Source organism: Gasterosteus aculeatus, chromosome 15 (assembly GCF_964276395.1).
Source record: "Gasterosteus aculeatus chromosome 15, fGasAcu3.hap1.1, whole genome shotgun sequence".
NCBI lineage: Eukaryota > Metazoa > Chordata > Actinopteri > Perciformes > Gasterosteidae > Gasterosteus > Gasterosteus aculeatus.
In genome coordinates, this window is record NC_135703.1 from 16,457,278 (window position 1) to 16,480,023 (window position 22,746).

The 22,746-nt window shown below is 46.8% G+C and overlaps 1 protein-coding gene across 7 annotated transcripts in view; it reads right to left on the reverse strand.

Moving 5' to 3' along the window:
• Positions 1-19,957, reverse strand: part of daam2 (dishevelled associated activator of morphogenesis 2) — a 67,919-nt gene extending 47,962 nt beyond the window's left edge. For 4 of the 7 annotated variants that reach the window (XM_078088999.1, XM_078088997.1, XM_040199562.2 and 1 more), the window contains exon 1: positions 19,792-19,957. The gene's annotated coding sequence lies outside the window, so the exon portion shown is untranslated. Of the gene's footprint in view, positions 1-3,030; positions 3,333-19,791 lie in introns of those variants that run through there. The other 3 variants (XM_078088998.1, XM_078088996.1, XM_078088995.1) reach the window with 1 other exon arrangement.
• Between the last annotated feature and the right edge of the window lie 2,789 nt (positions 19,958-22,746).

Sequence of the window (22,746 nt, forward strand, 5' to 3'; positions counted from 1 at the left end):
AGAACACAACTTCTAAACAAAAATCGAAACCAGGACTTGTGTGCAAAAAGGTAACAACGAATCCACCAGTTTGCAGACACAGGTTCTTGGTGAGACATCCATCACAGCTTCGGTTTTTTGCATTAACTGTATTCAGATGATCATCCGCATGTTGCATAAGGTTAGTCCACGAGTTGCTGTGTGGGACCTTTAACAACGCAGATGTTATGTTGGCTCAGGTCGATCAATGGGGGGGGGGGGGGGGGGGGGGCGGGGGGTTACTGCTGACCCACTTCTCTTCTGTCTTCACAAGTCACATCTCTGCTCATCAGATCAGACCAAATCACTGGTGGGACTACGCTATTAACACTGGGAATGAGAAGAAAGTTTGCCACGCCGCATTCCACAGACCTAAACATTCCCACATATCAACGGGGCACGGAAAGAAATCCCATACTTGGCATCCCTTTCTCTAGAATACCAGTGTGCTACCCTGCCGCGTCAAATTCCGTCCTTATTTTATCTGGGAGGAACGAGCTCTGGGTCTTACTGAGGACACGTTATCATGTGTGATGATGGTCAATCTCAAAAGGAACAGTTCCCAAAACTCTCAAAGAGACGTCACATCGTGTTTTTCCAACGCTCCAGAGTCTCACCCATTTCTATCAGTACAGTGCACGTATCCAGATTACACGGAGGCCTGAGACGATCCAAATCCTCCATGTGGCGAAAGGGGTAGTCAACAAAACACAGAAAAGACTCATTGTTTCATTAGTCACCAATTAGCTCGGCTGGGTATTGGTACTCAAAATAACACTGCATTCATTTGAACTCACTTTGTCAAACGACAGCTGGAAATTATTTCTTGTGCCCAGATCTAGAAAAAAAGAACTCTTGTATAGTTTTGCCACCAAAAACATCCTTTGATTGAATGTGACAGATTATTGGTCCACTACCGCAGCAGCTCCAACCAGCCAGGACCGCCTGCACGCCGCTCTGAACACAGGGATGGATTAGTTTCCATTCATACGGCTCTACTTGCTGGCTAGCTCAGCAGTTCTCCATCATTTGTTTGCTAGCAAACGCCACTATTTGCCTCCTAATCCCCTGCACCCATTTCTGATTATGTCCATCAATGTCAGTGAACGGAATGGGCCAGTCTATATTGTGCATAGTTAAGCTATTTATCTGGCCTGGGTGAGAGGTCAACAGCTGCAGCAGAGAGGACAGAGGGCTTGTGGGTAATGTCTGGAATGCTCCTCAATGACACTTATAGCTACACATATAGGGAAAGCCCTCCGGAGTGACCAGAAAATAGCCTGGGGTAACACTACACTGAATTGAAACCCTGTAAAGAAGAGATGCTTGCACATCATGAAGCCCAGAAAGTGTGTCAATTGCATGAATACAATGGTGGCACATTTGGGACACACACACACACACACACACACACACACACACACACACACACACACACACACACACACACACACTACTGTAAATACATCATGATGATAATCCGGTCCAAAAGATTGCCTCTTTTACAGACCCCATCTTGTTTTCCGCTCCGTCCCCTTTGTAACGACGAGGCCGTTGAGCTGCCAGTCAGCTGCAGGGCCACAAAACACGCCGCCTCGTTCACGAACTCTCCTTTCGCACCTCCTCCAATCCTGAGAGGGCAGTTTGTGCATCCGTAATGGTCGGTGAAATACGGAAAGCCAGAGAGCGCTGATGGCCGCGGGGTGTGTGTGTATGTGCGCGACGTGTGAGTCCTAAGTGTGCGTTAATGCTCTGCCGATACACTGAATCTTTTAGCGATGTCACTCAGCTTGCCCCCTGGAACACATGAGGGTGAGACCAGAGAATGAGCCTTTAATGTGGTGGAAAAAGAAACTACTTGTTAAAATGCAAGACGTGGTCTTATGATTGTACGAGGTAGTTTTCCCTCTGGTTCATCAGCCTTCCGGAGCTTAGGTCAGTGTTGCACTAATCATGTTTGTTTTATGCCCATTCATTTGTAGAATGTTCACAAACGCCAAAGCATCCGTTGGGATGCCCTCCACCCAGACAAGACATTTTGAGGGCCAATGCGTGGAGTTCTGTCTCTTGGACACACGCATAGGATTTACAGCTATGGTGGAAGCCACTTCAGTGGGATGGGAAAAACCTCTACACGGGAAAGGAGACTTCATTTCTTCCAATTAGGAGTCCTGGGAGATGCAGAGTATTTATGTTGGGTCTTGAGGGAAATGTGGAAGGATGGTTAAGGATATAAAAATGCAACACCAACAGCCCAAGCCAAAGCAGGCCACATTTAGAGTAATGTGAAGTCTTCTGCCCTGGCTCCATGACGGGTTGAGTTGTTGCTGGGAGGAGATGTACAGCACATATGGAATGTGTGGCTGACCGTGTGATTGATGAACGCGTGTGATCAGCCAGTGTCTAGCACCCAAAATAGGCCTGAGACCATTACATACGACACGGTCCTCCCTCATGCCAAACATTTCCCTGGAGAAACGTCATATTACTTTACTATGTTGACAACCAACGTGGGTATCATAACTCTATCATCTGATGTTTTCCAATATGCCAAAAGCTTTCCACGCGTTATGCAGCAGCGCACATGGGGATAAGGCAAGGTGCGCTGTCACCACCACTGGAGAACCGAGCCACAAACAAAGATCGTGCACAACTCAACTTTTGCTGCAGTTTATAACCTACAAAGCCACTGTGGCAAAGAGGAAAAGTGCTGGAAATAAACACGCATTTTTTAAAATTTTGAATCAGCCTAGTGGGACCAGTAGCCGTTGTTGCCCACCAGTTTCCCGGTGGCTCAGCTCAGTTCTGAGCCTTCTGACAATTGTTTATTTTATTGGCCGCTGCAGCCTGTGGCTTCCTGGCTGGACTGAGCAGTGGGATGCAGTTCACGGACGATCTGGGGTTTTGCTTAAAACATCTGGAGCCCGTACCGAGCGGAACGGCACTATGGTGCCTCTGAGTGACCAGGGAGGGTAACGGCTATCAGTATCAGGATCGGGTTTCCCTACTTACCCACTTCAGACGGGCGTCCCTGAGCGATAGAGTGTCCCTGTTTCAAAAAGGGAATAAAAGATCCTTTCAACAAAGCCAGGACACAATAAAGTTTTAAAGCATTCCAACAGCCGCTGGTTTCCTGTCCCTCTTTTTGCCATTTGGAGGGTGGTGGCTGGAGTCCATGCCTTCTCTGAATGTTTCGCTCACTGAAGCTGCTGCGCTTCGGTCTGCTTCTGAGCCGAGCCCTGGATTTCAGCTGACTGTGCTGGGAGCTGAGCTGTTGGCATTGTCCCCGGCCCCTCTCCCTCCCTCTCGCTCTCCCTCCCTCCCGCTCTCTCACCGTCCCTCCCTGCCTTTAGATCACTCGCCCCGCTCCCCCCGGCCCTTCTTTCTACCTTCAGTGTGTGACAGCATCCATGTGGGTGTCAGCTGGAAATGGTGGTGGGTTTTCTCAGAATATAAATGCATTTATCTACAATATGCATTTGTTTTTTGAGGCCAAGGGAGATGGCACGATCAAAAGGAAATGACCCTTGGCGGCCCACGCTTCCCACCCGCAATCAACACCACCTCCACCCAGTGGATTTCCTCACTGGGCAGACAAAAAAAAAAAACGCCCAAATGAAACGCTTTTCCTGTATCGTCTTCTCATCACCGACACACACGCACACACAAAGACACACCAAGTATGGGATTCTTCATTGGGGAACTACCCTTGTGACACAGACAGGAAGTTGATTTCCCTCAGATCCAATCAGTGCTCATTGGGACGAAAGTGAGACAGGATGCTTGATTTAGCTCATGGAGTAAACTTGACAACGCCAACCGGACTGGACAATCAAGCATCCTTGGAGGGCCGGCTGGAGGGCCACACCACAGACGGGTCTGTGCAGGGCGGATCAAGTATGTGACATAGATAATATGGACGGGTCGGTGGGTCCCTTTGCACTGACCAGGACACAGACCCCACAGAATCCCAATCAAGTGGGAAAATCAAAGCCGAATAATTAAAAATATATATTAAAGTGGTCTACATAAATTGTTTCAAAATTTCAGAATACAAACACAATCAACTGATAAAATATGATTAGGTACACATATATAATTATTCATATCAGCTGCTAGGGTCCTTGTCAGGTCCTCTGTTTTTTCCCCCGGTCTGTGCTTAGGTTTTGTTTTTGTCAAAGGTCGTTTCCACCCATGTGTTCCGCCTGAGGCCCCACCGACATCAGCAGCTCGGTTATCTTTACCAGCTGCAACATTAAAGTGATGAACCGGGTGCATGAACAATTCTAATCCAATGATCAAATATGTGGCCTATTATTCTCAAATGGGCCATTTTGCTGAATGAGTCATTTTGACTGTGGTATTTGAACTATAACGTGACAATATCTATTCGATACTGAAGGGACAATTTGAATGCAGGACTAATTCTAATATTTCTGCATTGTGGCATTACTTTGATTAATGTAAACAGATATGGCTTCCTCCGTCATTGTGCTCTAGTTTGAATCATAAACACATTGGAGCCGACCAAGTGGCCGTCGTGTTAGAGGAAATGCGCCAGCCAGTTGGCAAGTGTTCAAATATGTGTCAGTTGGTTACGAAGCTGTTGCAGGACCACTCGGGCTACGGCTGGCCGCCGTCTAGGTCATTGAACAGAAACACTGACGTCCCGCGGCATACGTTGAGACGTCGTTTCTGGAAGCCTTTACTGCCAACTCAATTGACACGGGTCAAATGAGAATTGATTTCATATGGAGTGATCTGTCTGGAGGGGGGGGGGGGGGATTTCCAATCAATACTAGACCATTGACTTCCCCCTTGCTTTTATGATGAACATGTAGAGCTACTGACCAGATTTTAAGGAGAATTATAACATGGGCAACATTACAGCGCATCACGTAGAAGACAGTTGGTGGTAATTGCTTAACCAGCAGGAAGACAGACAACCTCTAGTCTGACTGATAGATGCAACAAATGAGCATTTAAAATCTGGTATTTGTAACCGAGCAGTAAAAACACGATTCATTAAAAACAGTTGCATAGCCTGTGGAGCACGACTCCGAAGTATTCATTCTTGGTGAACTGAACAGCGGCATTTTCGCTCTCACGAATGCCGAAACCAAACCGTGGAGATGGGGGCTATAATAATACCATTTGTCATCTTTCTCCAGGGACGGAAGACGGATGACAAAGTTAGCTGGCGGTAATGCCTGCGTGCATTCCTGAGCGTGCCCTGGGGATGCATCCGTTAACCGTGCACTCAGAGGGGTCCAGCTCATCTCCACAAAGTCCACTGCCTCGTTCTCCTTCCTCTTCTGCAGAGTCACGCTGTTCTCGCTCTCTGGGGTAATATCTCCATCACCAAAACCAGGGAGGAAAACCCGGAGGAATAGGCAAAGCTCATGCTAAGTGCACTTTCAGCTACCCCTGTATCATCCATCACAGCCGGGTCAATTACATCGACTAATTGAGTGGGCTTGGCATGCTGAAGAAGAGGTGGTCCTTATGTTCTTCGTTTCTCTTTTGAGGGTACGTTTGTTGTCGCTCGCCTTAAACAGCAAGCGTTTTGCACAATGAACGAAATAAAGAGGCGGCATTCTCTTCTCCACGGCGTGACTTTTCGTGCAAGGGAGACGACCGCACATTGCGGCCTCTGCGAACTCGGGTTTCAGAAAATTTGCACGGCCCCCTCTGGTAATTATTTTAAACTGAATGGAGGTCAGCGTTAAACCCGATCACAACGTGAAAACACCTGGCGGAGTGGCTCTAAAGAAGCCTTTCAAACGGCGCTACATTGGCTCGCTTTCCGCGGGAAATAGTACTGACGAGCGCCTCCTCCTCCAGGAGCCAACATGGCAAACTGTCACATTTTACGACGTGTTGTTCCTTCATGTTCTATTCAGGGTTTGTTTGGTTCAGTCGAGGAATTCCGTGCGACAGCCCTTTGCAAGAATTCTGCCGCTGCATGAAGCCTGAACTCCTGACAGCATTAACTCGAGAGCACATTTTCACACTCGGTCTAATGTTATCTATAAATCATGATAGGAACACTTAGCCAGGGCCCATGGATCGAATTGTAGTCACTATGTTCTTACGGTGACATTCCTTTGAGTCTGTATTATTTACACCTGTCTTGTATAGCTTCTTACCGCTTGGATGCATTTGACCTAATCCACCTGCTTTTATCGGCCCTAATTGAGTTAATAAGCGTTTCAACAGGATTACCAGTCAGCCAGAGTGTGCTTTTTTGGGTGTTTTTTTGCAAAAGAACTCTGCATCTGAATGGGACTTTTGTCCCGGAGGCAGACTGGCAGGGTCAAAGGTCGACCAACTGACTGCTCCCACAGAACCTCTGCTGTCTGCCTGGATATGTGCCAGCTAAATGCTGTCACGTTTAGACAAAGGTCCTGCTTTTTGCTGACTGACTCATGACAGCTTCATTGTGGTAACCAATGTAACGCCTTCAGGCACGAAGGCCAACCCTATTAAACTATATATAGAACAGAATAATGTCAATTATTTCATCACACAGTGCAATCATCTTTAAATGCTCATCTTCTTGTCTTGCCACCATATCGGACACCTTCGGGTTAAATAAATAAAGTTAAATGAAAGGGCCTTACTTTTTTCCAGAGGTTTCTGCATTACATTCTCTATTATACGGCCGATACAGGGACTTCTCCAGAGTGCTTCAGCTGTACGAAATTACAATTCATCACCATTTTTTATCCCATCATTCAAAAGAAAAAATGCTAAAAAAAGCACCCACCTTTTCAGGGGGGACTTCTTAGAGAGACAGACTCAAGTCGTCCATCTATGCTTTTCCAGGTGTAAGTACGCCTCTTCCTAAAATCCATTCAGGAAAAATATAAATCAAGGCATTGAAGTCCCTGAAAGGCATTGCAGCACCAATCAAAAGTCTGGAAACACACTCTCATTAAATTGAATGAGAAAATGTGTCCAAACGTTTGACTGGTGGTGAATATACACGCACGGTGGAGCAATTCCAAATAGTGCATTCTCAGGGGGTACACGCCACACACACACACCCTCTTACTCCATAACAACATCTGGGAGTCATCTGTTCTGCAAAGAGGAGGCCCCCCAGTGAACAGGTGCGTGTCTGCGTCCATGACCCTATGGCAAGGTTCCTGACCCGTAGCGTCTTTGTTACGGGTGGGGGGAGTCTTCGAACCCGGCGGCACCATGGGACACAGACACCTGTGTCTGAACAGCCACGGTCACGTTACCTTAGACCAGGGATGTCGAGACATATACGAACCTGGCCCGCGGGGGGGTCCGGCTTGGTCTGCCGGATGACTTTGCTAGTGTGAGAATGACAGAAATACACGAATTGCATTTCTTTCAAAGTAGTTGCTATTCTTAAATCAGTCCACTGGGAGTCGCCTAAAAATGACTGTGCCCGCCCCCGTCGGCCCGGACAAAGTGGGCAGTATGTGGCACCCTAGAGAATAAGAGTCTGACACCGCTGCCTTTGACTCGGGGCGGCGTTGATGGGAGAAGGCTGCTGCAGCCACTGCAACGAGAACGCCTTCTATTCTCTTTCGAAAGATTTCAATCACAAACCAGAGAAGGTGGATTGCATAAAAATAACCCGCCAATTTTATTCTCAAACTCTTTGCTCTGGCCTGACCATAATGGTTCCAACCAAGCAGACTAAACCCACAGTTTACTCTGAGCGCCGCTGCTGAAAATAAAGGACATCGACCACTTTTTCTTAATCCCTCTCCTTCTCTTTCTCGCTAGATGATTCCCTTCCTGAGTTCGGCAGTTCACTGCACAGGAACTTATCTCATCTTATGAGCTCTCCCGAGATGACAAAATAACAACACTTCCTGTTTATCCCCATAGTAGACGCACTGAGGTACGGCCCGTGCAGCCTATCACGTCTCTAGGCTGAAGGAAACAACTATCATTTCCAACGACGAAAGAGGAAAACCGTAGATTCAAGAATACAACAAGAGAACAACTTAATACGATGCAAATTTAAAAAAAAGGACCTTTGACCCACCAGCATCGCTCAATGCAACCGCACGGAGGGAGCGTCTGCCCAGCTGCCTTCTACATGGTGGGAAGGGTCAGGCATGTTTTCTTACAGTGATTTGCGATCGCCCTTAAAGAGACACAGTCATTTCCAAGCCGGCGCTGCTGCCTGGAATAACGCCGTGGACGAAAAGGTCCAACGCCGGCTGCCCACACTTTTTCGCCTCGCAAGCAACTTCTCGCTCACCCTTTAATCCAAGTCATGGCGATTTAAGTCTTTCTGTAATTCTCACAATAGCAAAGTCGGCCCAGCTGGACCCTCCCCCAGTTTGACACCTGTGGTTTAGACTGTCACTAGGGTTACTCTGTTGTCTGCTGGGTCAACACCTTCCTCAAGAGACGGAGACATAGTGTTGAAAAATGTCCTTATAGCGGGGGGGGGGGGCTGAGTTAGGACCGCCGAGTTGCTTTGGTTGATAACTGCAAGAAAATGAAGTAATTATGATGTCCATGTAATGATTGCACCCAAGCGCTTGATTAGAACACACACACACCCAGCACGTGGCCTTGAAATCCATCTGGCCCCTCAGGGATGCACAGTTCTGCTGGCGTTTTCTGTTGCTAAGACGTGCAGAGACACATACGCACACACACACGCACACACACACACACACGCACACGCACACGCACACGCACACGCACACGCACACGCGCACACTGCTTGTGAAATCAAGCTAACAAACTGGACGCACACTGCTTGGTGAACTTGGTGCCCATCAGCGAGAATCTTGCGTCGCTCTGACAAACGTTTGTGTTTGCTACAATGATGGAGACTTTTAATTGACACGCTATTGTAGGTTGGGTTGCAAAAGGGCGGAAGTTTTACACTAAACTTCCGGAAACTTTCCAAGGGAAGTTAAGCTCTGGAATTCTGGAAATGTTGACCACCAGCAGTTGACCACATGACTATCAGAGCTAAGCTCAGCTAGATGCAGCTAGTAGGGAACATAAAACGCCTTTGTCATTACAAAGCATTTTGATTTCTTGATAAACTGAAGCTCAATACAAAGTTTATTTGTATATAGAATTTTGTATTTCTGTTATTGCAGCAGTGACAGTCAGATGTACAGTGATTCTCCAAGGTTTACAACTTGGGGGGTGGACAGAAAAAAAGCGTGAGTTCGGCGACTTATTATGAATAAAAGTAATTACTGCAAATGAAAGACGGAGCAAAAACACACATAATTCAAAACGATATTAAGATGTAGGCAATCAGCACATTGGCTGACACGCTGTGTTTCTCTGCAAAGGATGTAGCTAGCTATTGGAAACATTTTTTTTTCCTCAACCTGACATGACCAAATATGTCAAATGAGTATTTGTCCGTGCAGTGAATTCACATCACACGCACACTACAGCAGGGCTATTGGGGCCACACTGCTGACAAGGATGAAAATTTTATTTGATCCAAAAGTTAATTCCTGTTAATTCCCGTGGAAAGTTTCAAACTGAATACTGCCGTAATTTTGCCACCGGAATTGTAGGCATCAATTTCTCACCATAAACTTTACGTGTAGTGCAGATGTTTCCTTACCAGCGCTTCAAGAAATGCACAGTGCTGCAGTTATATTGTATCCGTGCAGCAGGTTGTGATTGCATAAAAGCCCCCGTGTTTTTTTTCTGGAAAAACGTACAGAACGATGAACCAGATGCTTATCCTAACGATTAATGGATATTTGCCTGACACATAGATAATTTGAACAATTCCACCACCTCCTCTTACTGCTCCCAATGGGAATGCACAGGAGCTGATGGCATAGAATTCTATATCTATGTCAGAAGCAACCACATTTGTTTTCTGCTGGGAAAAGGGTCATGTGAAGAATCAAGGACGAACACGTCATGATAACAACCAAATCAAGCGGCGACACCATTTTTGTAGGACGGCACTTCTGCCCGTCTTCTTTTTCTTTATGACTGAAGAGGTTCAGAACATATAAGCTATTCCAAAAGAAGAAACCATAATACCCACGGCTGTCACTTTTAGTTTGCGAGGAGTCAGAGGGCCCATTTGAAATAACCCTCATGAGTAGCCTGTTAATCGGGATATTTCAGGGTTTGCGTTGTTTATCATCGTCATTGTGATTGCAATAAAGACCAGTGGAGAACAGTGCTGCAGCCACTTATTATTATTATCATTATTAGTATTTAAGACACAGCTGTTTAAATGTTTCTCATGTCACCCTAAAGTGAAATAAGAAAGGATTCCTGTTCCTTTTGTTTTTGTAATGAGGCACTTGCGCCCCCCCCCACAAAAAAACAGCCCGGAAGTACACATCCGGGTTAATGACATGTGTTCTGGCTGCGTACAATCAACACACATTGTTCCGATTAAATGCTATACAAGCGGAATGGTCAGGTCAGGCCTTGAGGCGTCGTCCGATTGCACACAAATATGGGTCAGAATTCTTTTCATCGTGCAGCTTTTCCTCTCCCCGCATCTCAGTTTCCTTCACAGAACAATGAGTCTGACTTTTTTCTGCCAAGACAGTAGGACTGTAGTGAGAACTGGCATTATTGTCACCACAGGCCGGATTATGAAGTTGAACTCAGTAACTCAGTTGAACTCCGTCCTCCTTCCACTAAAGAGGATTTCAATTATCAGCATTGATTGTTCTGACTCTGAATCGATGAGAGAATCATTGATGCTCTTCCTCCGTCAACAGCCTCATAATTTTCACTGTTCCTTTGAGGAAGGGTTTAATTGTATCCTAATGAAAAATCTAAGTGAAAGAGAAGATACTTCTGGGATATGTATTGCACAGACCGGTAGCCAAATGTATGAGACGGATTTATGGTCAGCGTCTGCTTTAATACTTCCACCAGGTTCCAAGTGCGTTTATGCTTTCTTGCATGTAGGCGACAAATGAATCCCAGCAGGGCAGCTTCCCTCCATTCTGCTTCAAGGGCCAGACCAGCAGAGCTCTTCCTCGAGCTCCTGGATGGAATGTCAGGAAAGCAAGGTCACAAAGTCGGCCCTACCAGAGTCTATGCACGTTAGGGCTGCTGACATTTGGATGTATATCAGTGAGAAATAAAGAATGCAAAAGATTTCCTGCCACTGCGTTTCCACGAACATCGCCCAGTTTATGTACCGAGGCCGGTCGTCAAGGCAACATGGCAGCAAAGCACAACAGACCATGGATGGAGAATAATGAGAGGCAAGGATTGGAACAGCCTCCAGAGGAGATATGGGGAATATATCAAATATCTTTCTTTTTTTTTACTTTGAGTATTTGTATGATGCGGTTACTGTGTTGTAGACTGTTTACAATCATGGCAATACTTTATATTAGATTGACTTAACGGGAGGTCCAAAGCCTCAACCAGGCGCTCAATAGAGTCCGCTAGAAAATCTCATTTAATTCTCATCGACTAATTGGATCTGTGCTCATTATTCTAGCTGTATTCCACCAAGCTCTCACGTTCTCTCGCTATCTGACAACCACTTTCTAAAATGGTCCAATCAATTGTAACGCTCAGGTCCGTGCCATTGAAATAGCCCCAATCACTCGGTGATGATTTGTGCATTTAAGGGATTTTGCTCGTCAGCACAGCGGGATAGTGGACTTGTGCATGGGTCGATACAGCGGCCTTAAAATGTCTGCACCAAGGGTCCAATCTGTTTACCTAATACCTCTAATCCACCCCATCCCCCAGCGCCAGCTATCCCAGCAGATGTGGTCATGGCCAAGGTTACAATCCGGTAGCGTCACCACTCCGCTGATTCCCTCCCCCCCCCTTTCTGTCGCTCTGTACAGATCATGATTGTCTATCAGCTCCCTCACGCTTCATGGCACAGCTTATCCCTACGGCTGCTGGTCAATGTGGAAATGGGGGAGGGGGTGAGGATGCGGGCAGAAAAGCATGTGTCTTGATGGATCACTGCCTGAAGAAGTATTGCAGGCTCCGATGCTTTAGTATTCATTCGCAGACGGAGGAACCACTTTACCGGTGGTCCATTCACACCCGGCTAAAACAGTCCGGGCTCACACAGCAATGGCTTATGGGTTCTCTTTCCATCGCTGACAAGACGGACCATTCAACAGCAACGGTACACATTCTTTCAGAGCTTTTAGTTTTTTGCATTTGGGGTCATATTAGGACAGTTAGTCAACCCTTCCCATTAACTGCACACCGGTGAAACCACAGCCGGGATTAGAGGCGAGTTAGGCTACGTGACAACAGTAGCACACATCCCAAGTCTGGCAGTGAATACACTCTCAATGACTAATATATCACCGGCAGGACTGGAGGGAACTTGCATCAAACACCATCTGGCACGGTCGGGGATGGCACTTCAAAACGAGAGGAAGCTGCGCTCGTTTCCGTGTTTCCAGCCCCAAGTGATCTCACTCAAGTGCACAAACGACTGCCCCGACCCATAAACAAATACAAACAACACAATGGATACCGAAGCTACCAATAATAACGGTTGCCAGGACATGGTTGGGTCGTTTGAGCTCCTCTCGTTGGATCCCGTCGTCTGTTTACGCCAGCACTTCCTGAACGCTGATGGCCGATGGGCCCCTGGTTTACACAAGTGGAAGGAGAGGAAAAACAGCACACTGCTCCGAGAGGCTTCTGCACGCTGCAAAGACGGAAGGAGGGGGGGGCAGTATCCCAGTAACTACATGTGATATTTACCACGAGGGATTGATGGAGTGTACGTCAGAGGTGTGGGGCAACGGCTTTAACAAGTTTCTTCCTCATCTCCTCTCCGTGTTTAGAAAAAGAAGACCCAGAATCCACCCGACAAGCTGTGCTATACATCAGTATTGATCAGAGTAGAGGGGAAGAAAAGGAGCGTGTCCGGAGGCAGAGGGAGCTGTAACAGTGACGGGTGGACAAAATTACCTCTAAAAAGGGACAGCCTGGTAGGAAGAACACCTACCGACGATGAGGCTGCCCGTCAGTTTATCGTACGGCACAAAGAGTCGCCTTGCCGTTTAACGGGCCAAGCGCAGTGCCATCGCAAAGAAACCGGAGGGAAATAAATCTTTCTCTCTCGGAGGGTTAACTGCAAAAGGCCCCATTTCAACAGGCCTCTCCTGAGAAAGGCTCCCATTCATACGGCCTGTGAATGCTTTAGTTGTTACCAACCACGCGGTTTGTCACTTGGCAAAACGTTTTTTTTTTGTTTTTTTAAAAGAACTCGCCGAGGATGAAGGATCTACGGCTCGGCTCCACAGTTCAGGCCGAGTTGGTCTGTTTATCTGCTTAACAAAAAAAGGGCCGGACCATTTCTTATTGCTCCCGGATCCTTCAACTGCACTCAGCAATCCATCTGAAGGCTCAAACACGACGAGCAGTCAGCTCAGATGTTGGTCAGATCTGGGGGTGGGAGACAGTAAAAGTGCTCGTCACCGCTCCTGATTCTACTTAAGAGCTTTGAAGTGTGCCACAAAGTCATTACGCGTCTGGAAAGAAATCTGCATATGTAGCCGCCCCCTCAAAATAAGCTGCTAGGGATGTTTTCAGTTAGAAAAGGGGTCTCAAACTCATCCGGCCCGCCAGGGCGTACGGTGCGATGCTCCACCCATAAATCACTTCTATAAAACACCTTGGTCACAGCAGCAAAGTGAATTACAGTTGGCTAAATTTAGGATGTGGGTGGGAGGTTTGGTACCTGACGGCCGGTCTTATCTTCGGTAAACAATTAGAGGCTGTTCATGTGCTGGTCTCATAGATTCGAACACAAGCAAGGCATTAAGGAATCAAAAAAGCTAAGTTAAGTTCAATGAGGTAGTTCCCTAAACCGATTGACGTGTACGGTGCATGAACCGGAACATTCAGTCTCATAAGCAAAACTGCAGAGCTACAAACTTCACCTACTTGACCGATCTCAGGGTCAATATCCAGCTTTGGAGCTAACACATTCTGCAACAGTGCCAAAGTAAACCACCGCAGTCTGGCCCAATCCAAAAGAGGAAAAAAACAAAACGGTGTCACATCAACATCTATGTCTCCATCTCAGCACCCCCGTCTTAAGTGAATCATTAGTAGGGATTACTTTTTGCCAGGCTGCTTTATTGCGGCGCTGAAAAGCCTCGAGGATGTCCCCTCTTCTGAAAAGATAACCTGTATTGTTGGTCCTGACTTGAAGTGAAGGGGGCCTGCTCATACATACGGCTTAAACAACTGGTTTGGGACAAATGCTACCACTAGAAGCTCTCAAGGGGGGGGGGGGCTTTGGAGAAGTGGTGGGGCTCAGCCTCTCCGAGTCTGTTGGACCCCAAGGGAAAAGCCGGTCCTGAGAGCGGGGGACTCTCACGGACAGTCAAGAAACTTTCCCACAATCAAACACACTAACAGGGCAGCGAAAAGGACCCCTGTCAGCCAAGGAGGGGGAGAGTGAAAGAGGAGGAAGATGTGATCATTACAATAACACAGCCCAAAGAAGTGCAGGCTATGCCATGTCTCTGGCGAAAGGGTCTTCCCGCTGAATGCTCGCTATGGGCAATCGCTGTCATATGAAGGAGACTCAGTGGACCCCACAGTCTTCCAGGAAAGTTTAACCTGCAAATAACCTGAAATACATTTTAGAGACTCAGAGGGCTGGAATGAGCCTCCACCAGATGATTTGGCCAAATTCACACAGTTCATTGGTGAATTACCTCATTACAGTAATCTTTCTTTAGTACAAATACCATCTGCTAGGCATTAAATGGGGTGTCAGGCCACTGAGGACATCTGGATTGCTAGCGGTGAGGGGAGGCTAATTTTGGGAGGATTTTGATCCTGGGAAACAAACAATGCACGATAAAAACTCAAGGGCAGATGGTTTGGGCCAAACAATTCCTCTTTAGTTTAAAAACAGGGAGCAAAAGGGTGTTTGAGGAGATTCTTAAAAAGAGGAACAGCTCTGTTGTTAAAGGAAAAGAAAGTGAAATGACTCCAGATAGATTTTCAAACGCCGTAGGGTACCCAACCCAACATTTCAAGATCCTGAAATGTCAAGCACATACTAACAACCCAATGTAAACACATGCGGGGGCCGGGTCACAGGGCAGAGGTCACCTTTCACCACATTTAACTATGTGTTGACTCTGATATCAACAACAAATTATGGTTGGCCTCTGATACAAAGAGCTGCATCAGTTATCAAGATTTTATACAGCTATTTTGCCAAATTCCTTACTTCAAATGTCTGAGCTTTAAATTCTTTGGGGATTCACCAGGATGTTACAAAATCAGTGCACTGCAGAGGGAGCTGACAGCTTTGTGTTTCCAGTCCTCAGTCACGTTTCCCACTGTTTTATGCCCAAGACATTCTTCTCCATGGTGGTTTAGGTCCTTCTCCACCAAATCAAAAGGTTACATCTTGAGAAAATGCGGCATGCAAGCCTCCTTTCGAAGGGGGCAGCAGCAGCCCTCAAACTTCCTTTTATAGAAGTAACCCCCCGAGCTGGATATCACAGCCATTATAAATAAGAAGCTGGAATGCAGAAGGGGAAAAAATAAACATCCAGGCTGCTCCGTTATCTCCACCCAGCTGTGCCGTTTAGAGGCCAATCTTTGGAGATGATGTCACGGTGGCATTGCGTTACTGTTAAAATAGGTTTCCTGTGATTTTGTTTAGGCACAAATTCATTGAGGGAAAGGCAAGCAAACACTATTGGAACCTTGGATTAAGGTCATATAAACCTACATACTGGATACCCTAGAGAGTGAGACCAGAAAACGCTAACCAATCAAAGACTGGGATTCTTAAAGAGATGTGTCTCAGACAGCAGGCGAATACAGACCACTCAGACAGACTGGGAGAAAAATAAAGTGTTGTGTAGTCTAGACACCCAGCTCTGTACCATGTGTCAATTTTAGCAGGGCTTTTGTGCTCTTTTTGCAAACCGTAGCTTTGCTGCTTCGACTACCTGAATAAACACGTTCCATCCACCGGTATAAATTGGAGGCAATTTAAGTGGATGGCAACACATTTTTCCTAAACTGCGGAGTGACTTGTGGTCACTCTAAAAGGTGGTATTTTGCATATTGTTGTGCGTAAGTGAACATGATATCCAGGATGGGTTCTTCACACACAGGGAGCAGGTGCTCGTGTTCGATTGCTTCTTCAATGTCTTGAGGAATTATGTCCCCGTCACAGGGAATGATTTAGCACGGAGGGTAATGGAGGTTGAGAATATCCAAATATATCGTGACTTCTGGACATTTCCCTGCCCCCAACCCCCCCCTCCTAATTTCTAACCCCCCTTTCCATCCACACTCAATGCAATGGTTGTTTCACCCCCCTGTCTCCATGTAGTCACAGGCAATTAGCCCCCGTCAAAATACCCTGCCGGACTGAGGGTTGAGACTCGGGCATCCAGCCCCTTGCTCTTGCCCCTCTACGCTTGGCTAATATTACCTTGAGCTACCGGGAAAGGGCCAGACAGGTTTTGCCGGTGGATAGAAGGGGGTCGGGGGAGGAGCGGGGGGGGGCGGGGGTGGTTAGTGCGTGTGCTACCTTACTGAGCACAAAGAAGCTCTTTCACATGGGAGATGGAGCACATATGGAATCGTTTCTCAAACCTCCAGTGCGTCAGTTCCCCAGATCCTCTCGGCTGCAGGTTTCCCTCTCACCTCTGCATCTCCAGTTTACTTTACTCCTAAAATTCAGTTAAGGATGGAGATGCTCCTCCATTGGCCCCAGCTCCTCCGCTAACATTACCCTGACACCTTGAGGTTTATCAATATTTAAGACCGCTATATTGGTTTGGCCGATTCATTGATGCCAATTGGACCGTGACTATCGGCAGCAATGCACAGCGGGCACCTGTCCCACATCCCCATTATACATAGTTATATACACATGAAGTCAATCTGTACCTGAAATATGTTGTTACCTTTTTTATCTTGGAGGTTAATCGGTAAAGTGTGCTGAAATCATGTTGTCTCTGTAAAGTGAGTAAGCACCAGTGTTACAAACTGGCTAGCTGTGAGTGAAAGCTAAAGCACAACTTACTTGATCATTTCTGTGCCACAAAAAAGGTCCGTTCACCTTTACTTCCATCTATTTTTGTTACTTGAATGTTCTGTGGTTGGTAAAAAACATAACTTACCATTAATAACCTCTAACACTTAAGTAGTGTAGAATTCCAACATTATCTTTTAGTTGGCACTCAGTTAAAAGAGACATATCATTTCATTTTTAGATTCGTACATGCATTTTGTAGGAACAGCACTTCAGTTCTATTGTATGATGTAGTAGCTGGGGTTTATGACATTTTAACCAGATGATTACGTAATACCTTTTTTTTTTCTTCTTACATTTGGAGCCAGTTGGTTTGTGTGGTGGGAGAGACAGGAAATTAGACTATAGGGACGGATTTAGGGGAAGGAAAAGGGAGAAAGAGGGGCGGCAGAAGAATGCAAAATGTCTTGCACCGTTTTGTTTAGATTGCATAGGACAATAACGTTGGTTTCATGCAATTAGGACGAATAAGGTCAGGATTGCATAGCTTTACATGCACAACAAGACTGCACGGTGTTGAGGTGAGGTGCCAGCAATGCACATTGAGCCTCATGCGGATGAGTCTCTGGTATACTGGATCCTCATTAGGTAACGTGCAGGGCAAGTAGACCAGAGGCCCAGCAGTAAAACCCTGCACAATGAGCACCTATGGCTTTAAATAAAAATGTATTTGTTAACCTTCAAAACCTATTAAACTAATAATAGGAAAATGCTATCCCGATCAGGTTTATTATACCAGTTATTTCATTGGATGTGCCCTTTTCTTGAGATGTGTGCTTCTGAAAAGGTTGGGAAATGGTTGCTCCCTGCTGCAAAAACACATCTGTGTCACCTCGGTGGCTGGTTGGGAACGATGGCCTCCCTCTTCCCTGTGCAGAGGGGCTTCCACTGGACACGATACCCAATGACAAACTCGGTCGCCCCGAGCTGAGCGAGGCTTCCGGTCACCCACGGAAACACACCAGCAACAGTTGTGCTTGGTCTTTCCCCCGCCCAGTCAGCAGAGGGGGCACAGCCAGAGGGAGAACACCTCAGTCCAGAGGCCTTGTTGATCTTGGTGGCCATTCAGTGTTCCTTCCCTCCCTTCTGCCCTCAGAGCATGCAGGTAGCAAGGCGGGAGATGTGCGCTGAAATCAAAACACTGGGCCTACGATTCAGCCACATTGCAACTCAACAGCTGTCTTTGCCAGACAAAATGTTCCAGTTTTATATTGTATGAATAACGCTTAAAGCGTATTAAAAGCTCAGTGGATTGCAGCTTTGCTTAGAGAAATGCAGCCGGCTATAGTACGAGGCTTCGCCCCAAATCCACCCATTGCTGCTGCCACTATTGCGTGGGGTTCAGTGAGAAGCCCACTAATGCTTGTAAAGTATGGACATTACACCTTGTTGCAAACTCCTTCAGTAGCCTTACACGTGGAACTCATGCAAGTAACTTACCCCTATGGGTTAGCATGATGAAAACGTCATAATCCCATTCCAATCCAATCACCCGTAATCATCATCTGGACTTCTTTTTTCCCTTGAACTGGCCAAAATGATCACTGTACTGTGGTTTGGACCACAGTCCTGATTAAGAAGGAAGAATGTAGCAGATGCTAAATTGGAAAAGCTGTGTGTGTGTGTGTGTGTGTGTGTGTGTGTGAGAGAGAGAGAGATGAGGAGGGGATGCTTTCTGTGCCTAGCATGGTTCTGTGCTCGTAAAGCCTCAACAACTGACTGAGAGGAGCCAACGCTGCATCACTGCCAGATGTTCAGTCAGATTAAATGCCATCCTGTAAACTCACAGGCAGTGTGGGCTAGAAGAGGTATGGATGACCCCCCCCACCCACCAAGTCAAATCAGCCAAACGAGCATTTACAGACGGACGTGGCTACAAATCTTTAGCCTTTACGGATCAACAAGGAGACACCGGTTTCTGTTTCAGAGAAAGAGACCTGATTTAGCTCAGAGGTCATCGCAGGTCAGTCATCCTGGTAGGTGTACGTGCGTGTGTGTGCGTGCGTGCGATTGTAAATAAACACACATTGATCAAGATGGACGTGCTATTTTGGAGATAAAAACGGCAAAGAAAACAAAGCCCAGGTAGGACGAGTCTCGCTGAAAGTGAAATAGAAACTCTTCTGATCTCATCCGCAGCCTGTTTTGCAGCGTGGCGGAGAGGCGCGACGGCGCAGCGCCCTCTGTGGGCCTCGGCGGGAAGTTCACCGCGCAGTGTGGCGACCATTTAGATCAGACCGATCAATGCATCGTGTAACTGACTGTGGCGCCACAACACACATCAATCATTGGAAATCGCACAAATGTATCCAAACCCGAGACAGACAGACAGACAGTCAGAGAGACAGACAGCGAAGACAGGCTGTCATGCGCAGAACAGCCTCCAAGTAAGCGATGTAGCTCAAATGGTGGCCGGTAACGTGCAATTCTTTGATTGACAAGCAGTTGACGTGCAGCCGGGGATCCTGCTGCCCTTTAATATGAACATCTGCAGGCTCCACATCAGGCGCTGCATCGTAACTGACATGACGAGCAGGCAACATATCGCCACCTCAAACCTCATCGCCCTTATGTCACATCGTTAGATCCCCCCCCCCCCCACCGACTAAACACCACGGTACAATCCACCATCGTTCACCCCCCGACCGACGTCTCCCCGAGCGGGCTCCCGAGCCCCATCACAAGGCACCAGCTCCTGATTCCCGCTGGGGGGGGGTCGGTGGCATCGCGCTACTTACCTCCGGGCTTCGTTGCGGAGAAACAATCTGCAGCTCGTCCCAATAATCCCGCCGTCGCTCGCTGTCACCGCGTCCCGCGGAGGGGCTGAAGTAGAGACCCGACGGGCGGCTCCGTGCTCCGTGCTCCGCGCGGAGCGTCAGTGGGGGGGGGGAGGCGGCTGAAGTCGGTCAGACAGCCGGCGGCACCACGCCCCCGCTCTTAAAGCCACCGCGCGGCGCGCGCGTCGGCCCGCGCGCGTTTGTGTTGAGGTTTAAAGATTGCACGAGTCCATTCCATTCTTATGAACAATTCATCATCTCGCGTCCCCTTGTTTCGTCGCATGTTTCCATTGTCACAGATAAATAAAGCGGCAGTCATCAGCAGGTTAATGCCGGATATGCAGAAACGTCTTCTAATGTCCCTGTCACGTGAAGTGAATTTGAGTCCTTAGTTAGGACAAGGAAAGTCCCAAACCAAGTCCCCAGTCAACCCCCCCTGGCACTCTGCTGCTACGCCTCTCACCAAGATACCGAGGGGAAGGGAGGCACTGGAGAGCCAGGACCAGGACCAGGACCAGGACCAGGTGTTGTAGAACGTAAAAGCTTTAAGTGTGTCTGTTTCACAATATGAAACCATGTTTTCAAACTGAACACATGATTAGTCATCATGGTAAGTTAACTTTGGGTCTCCAATCAATTATCTTTCTTTCAAGTCATCAAAACAGTGACGAAACTCGTCTGCAAGTAACTCAAGTGTAGTCTTTGGTAAATGTTGTCACATAAAAAGGAACAAGGCATGTTTGCAAAAGTAGCTGATGCATGTGAAATAATAATCACAGGTGTAACAGCAACATACTGGTTTGAGTGTGACCTCAAACAACTCAAACAGGTTTCAACATTTTATAGTTTGCCAACAAAATAAAATCCCAAAGTTTCCCAAACGTTAGAGTAAAGGTTGCGTTTCCTCCAGCGGATAAGCATTTAATCCCCTAAAATATGAAGAAACAGTATGACTGGCTGTGTTTTGATCTCCTCGCACCTTGTAATCCTTCATTAATTGCAAATTCTGGGCATCCACTATGACCTTGGCACATGCAGAGACATCCGTACTAATTTAACATGTTTGAGAATGAAACAGGCTGTCAGACCATTTCCATTGACGTCTTCTGGGGGGGCAGAGAGGAATGAGGAACGATGATGGTTACATTATTAATATGACAGCAAACCCACAGGAAGCTGGTGTCAAAATGAAAGTAGCTGTGCTTTGTCAGAGATGTAAAGACATGCTTTCCTACTGTTGGCGCAAAACTACTTGCCACTGTCGAACATAATAGTGTGGCTGCATGATTTGTGCTCCCTGACTGACTGAAATCCTCCTGTACTTAAACATCAAAGGGGACTTTTCAGGTCCGCAATTGCATCCTGGGTTTCCGCTAGAACATGTTTATGTGCTTTAATGTTAAAAAGAAGAAGTCTCTTTTTAGTATGTCAATGTATTCACCTTCTGTCTGCAACCCTCCGTTTCCCAAAAAGCCTGTCTGCTCTGAGCCTGCATGTGACATTGGAAGGGGAGCCAAATCGGATTGGCTGGTTCAGTCACATGCCATGCATACCCATGCTGGGTACTAAACAGCGTGCCAGAAAAAGATTTAGTATAGTATGTCAAATGCAGTAGCTCAGGAAATACCAGGATGACACAGCATATCCGGTCACATTTGCAAGCCATTCGGAGCTTTTCCAGCAACTCTCACCAACAATTTCTTAATTAGAGGCACTTTATGTATGAATGTTCTTTCGATGTAAGTGAAATAATAAATCTCATTTCACAGGTTGTGGGTTGGTAGAGCTACAAACACCCACATGTTTGTGGACTCTTTCACCCCTAAATTTGTCAACGAGTTACTTTCCTCTCTTCCGAGAAATAATTACGTCAGCTACTGTAAGTTTCAAGTTTGTCAGATGGTGAAGTACGTGTCTACACTTGGACTGAAGTGTCAGGAGTTGATAGAGCCGTCCGGGAGCCTCGGCGGCTTGGCCTGTCAAAGCCAGGATGACATTATCCAGTGGGAGCCAGGGATTCGGCCCCTGGGAGAAAACCAGGCGAGGGGCCTCAATTAATCTCTTCAATTCGGCAAAACCAAGGGCAGGTCAAATCTGTAATCCAGAGCGGATAGTATATCATAGCGGAGTTAGATTCATGTCAGATAATGACACTCTGTCTGTAATTCAACCTGCGCTTTTTAGCATGACCCCCAAAACTCAGTGAATTAGACATGGTGACATGTGGACACACACAAACACACATTAAGCCCAACGTTTACTTTCTATGATATTATAGAACAAACCCACCATGTCACAGTGAACGGTGTCTCCAGCGACGCCACTGCCAATGAAGTGCTATTCTAGTGGGCCCAGGAGGAGGCTCAGTTTGTTGCCCCATGTTTTTTGGTTGACGTCAGAGGTCAGAGAAACTGGTGGGGAAAAGGCCAAAGTACTTTTGGAATTCTTTAAAAGGTTGGAAGACAGTGGATGTCAGACAGTGGATCTTGCAAGGGAAAGCCTCACTGGTAAGCCTGCTGGAGTGTCCGGGTACATACATCAAGCGCACCTTTTAAATGGTTTGACCGGGCGCAGCTTTTGTATCTCGGCTAACATTTGATGCCAAGAGAAACAGAAGTTGTTGAAGAGGGGGATTCTCCAAGCGTCCTACTGCAGCTGCTGGTAAAATAGGTCCAAATAACACAAAGGCCTCTTGAGAATGGCAGAGCAGTAAATGGCGATAAATGACTTCACACTTGTATACACACACACACGCATCAGCGTACCAGCCTTGTATTCCGCTTGTCAAAATGCACAATGGTTCATAATTAATATTGTAAAATGGTAGGTCAGTTTTCTTCACTCACAAGAATTTACGTGTCGAATTTCATGAATGTTTACATGTCTAATTACTATAACAAGTGAATATCCCATAGA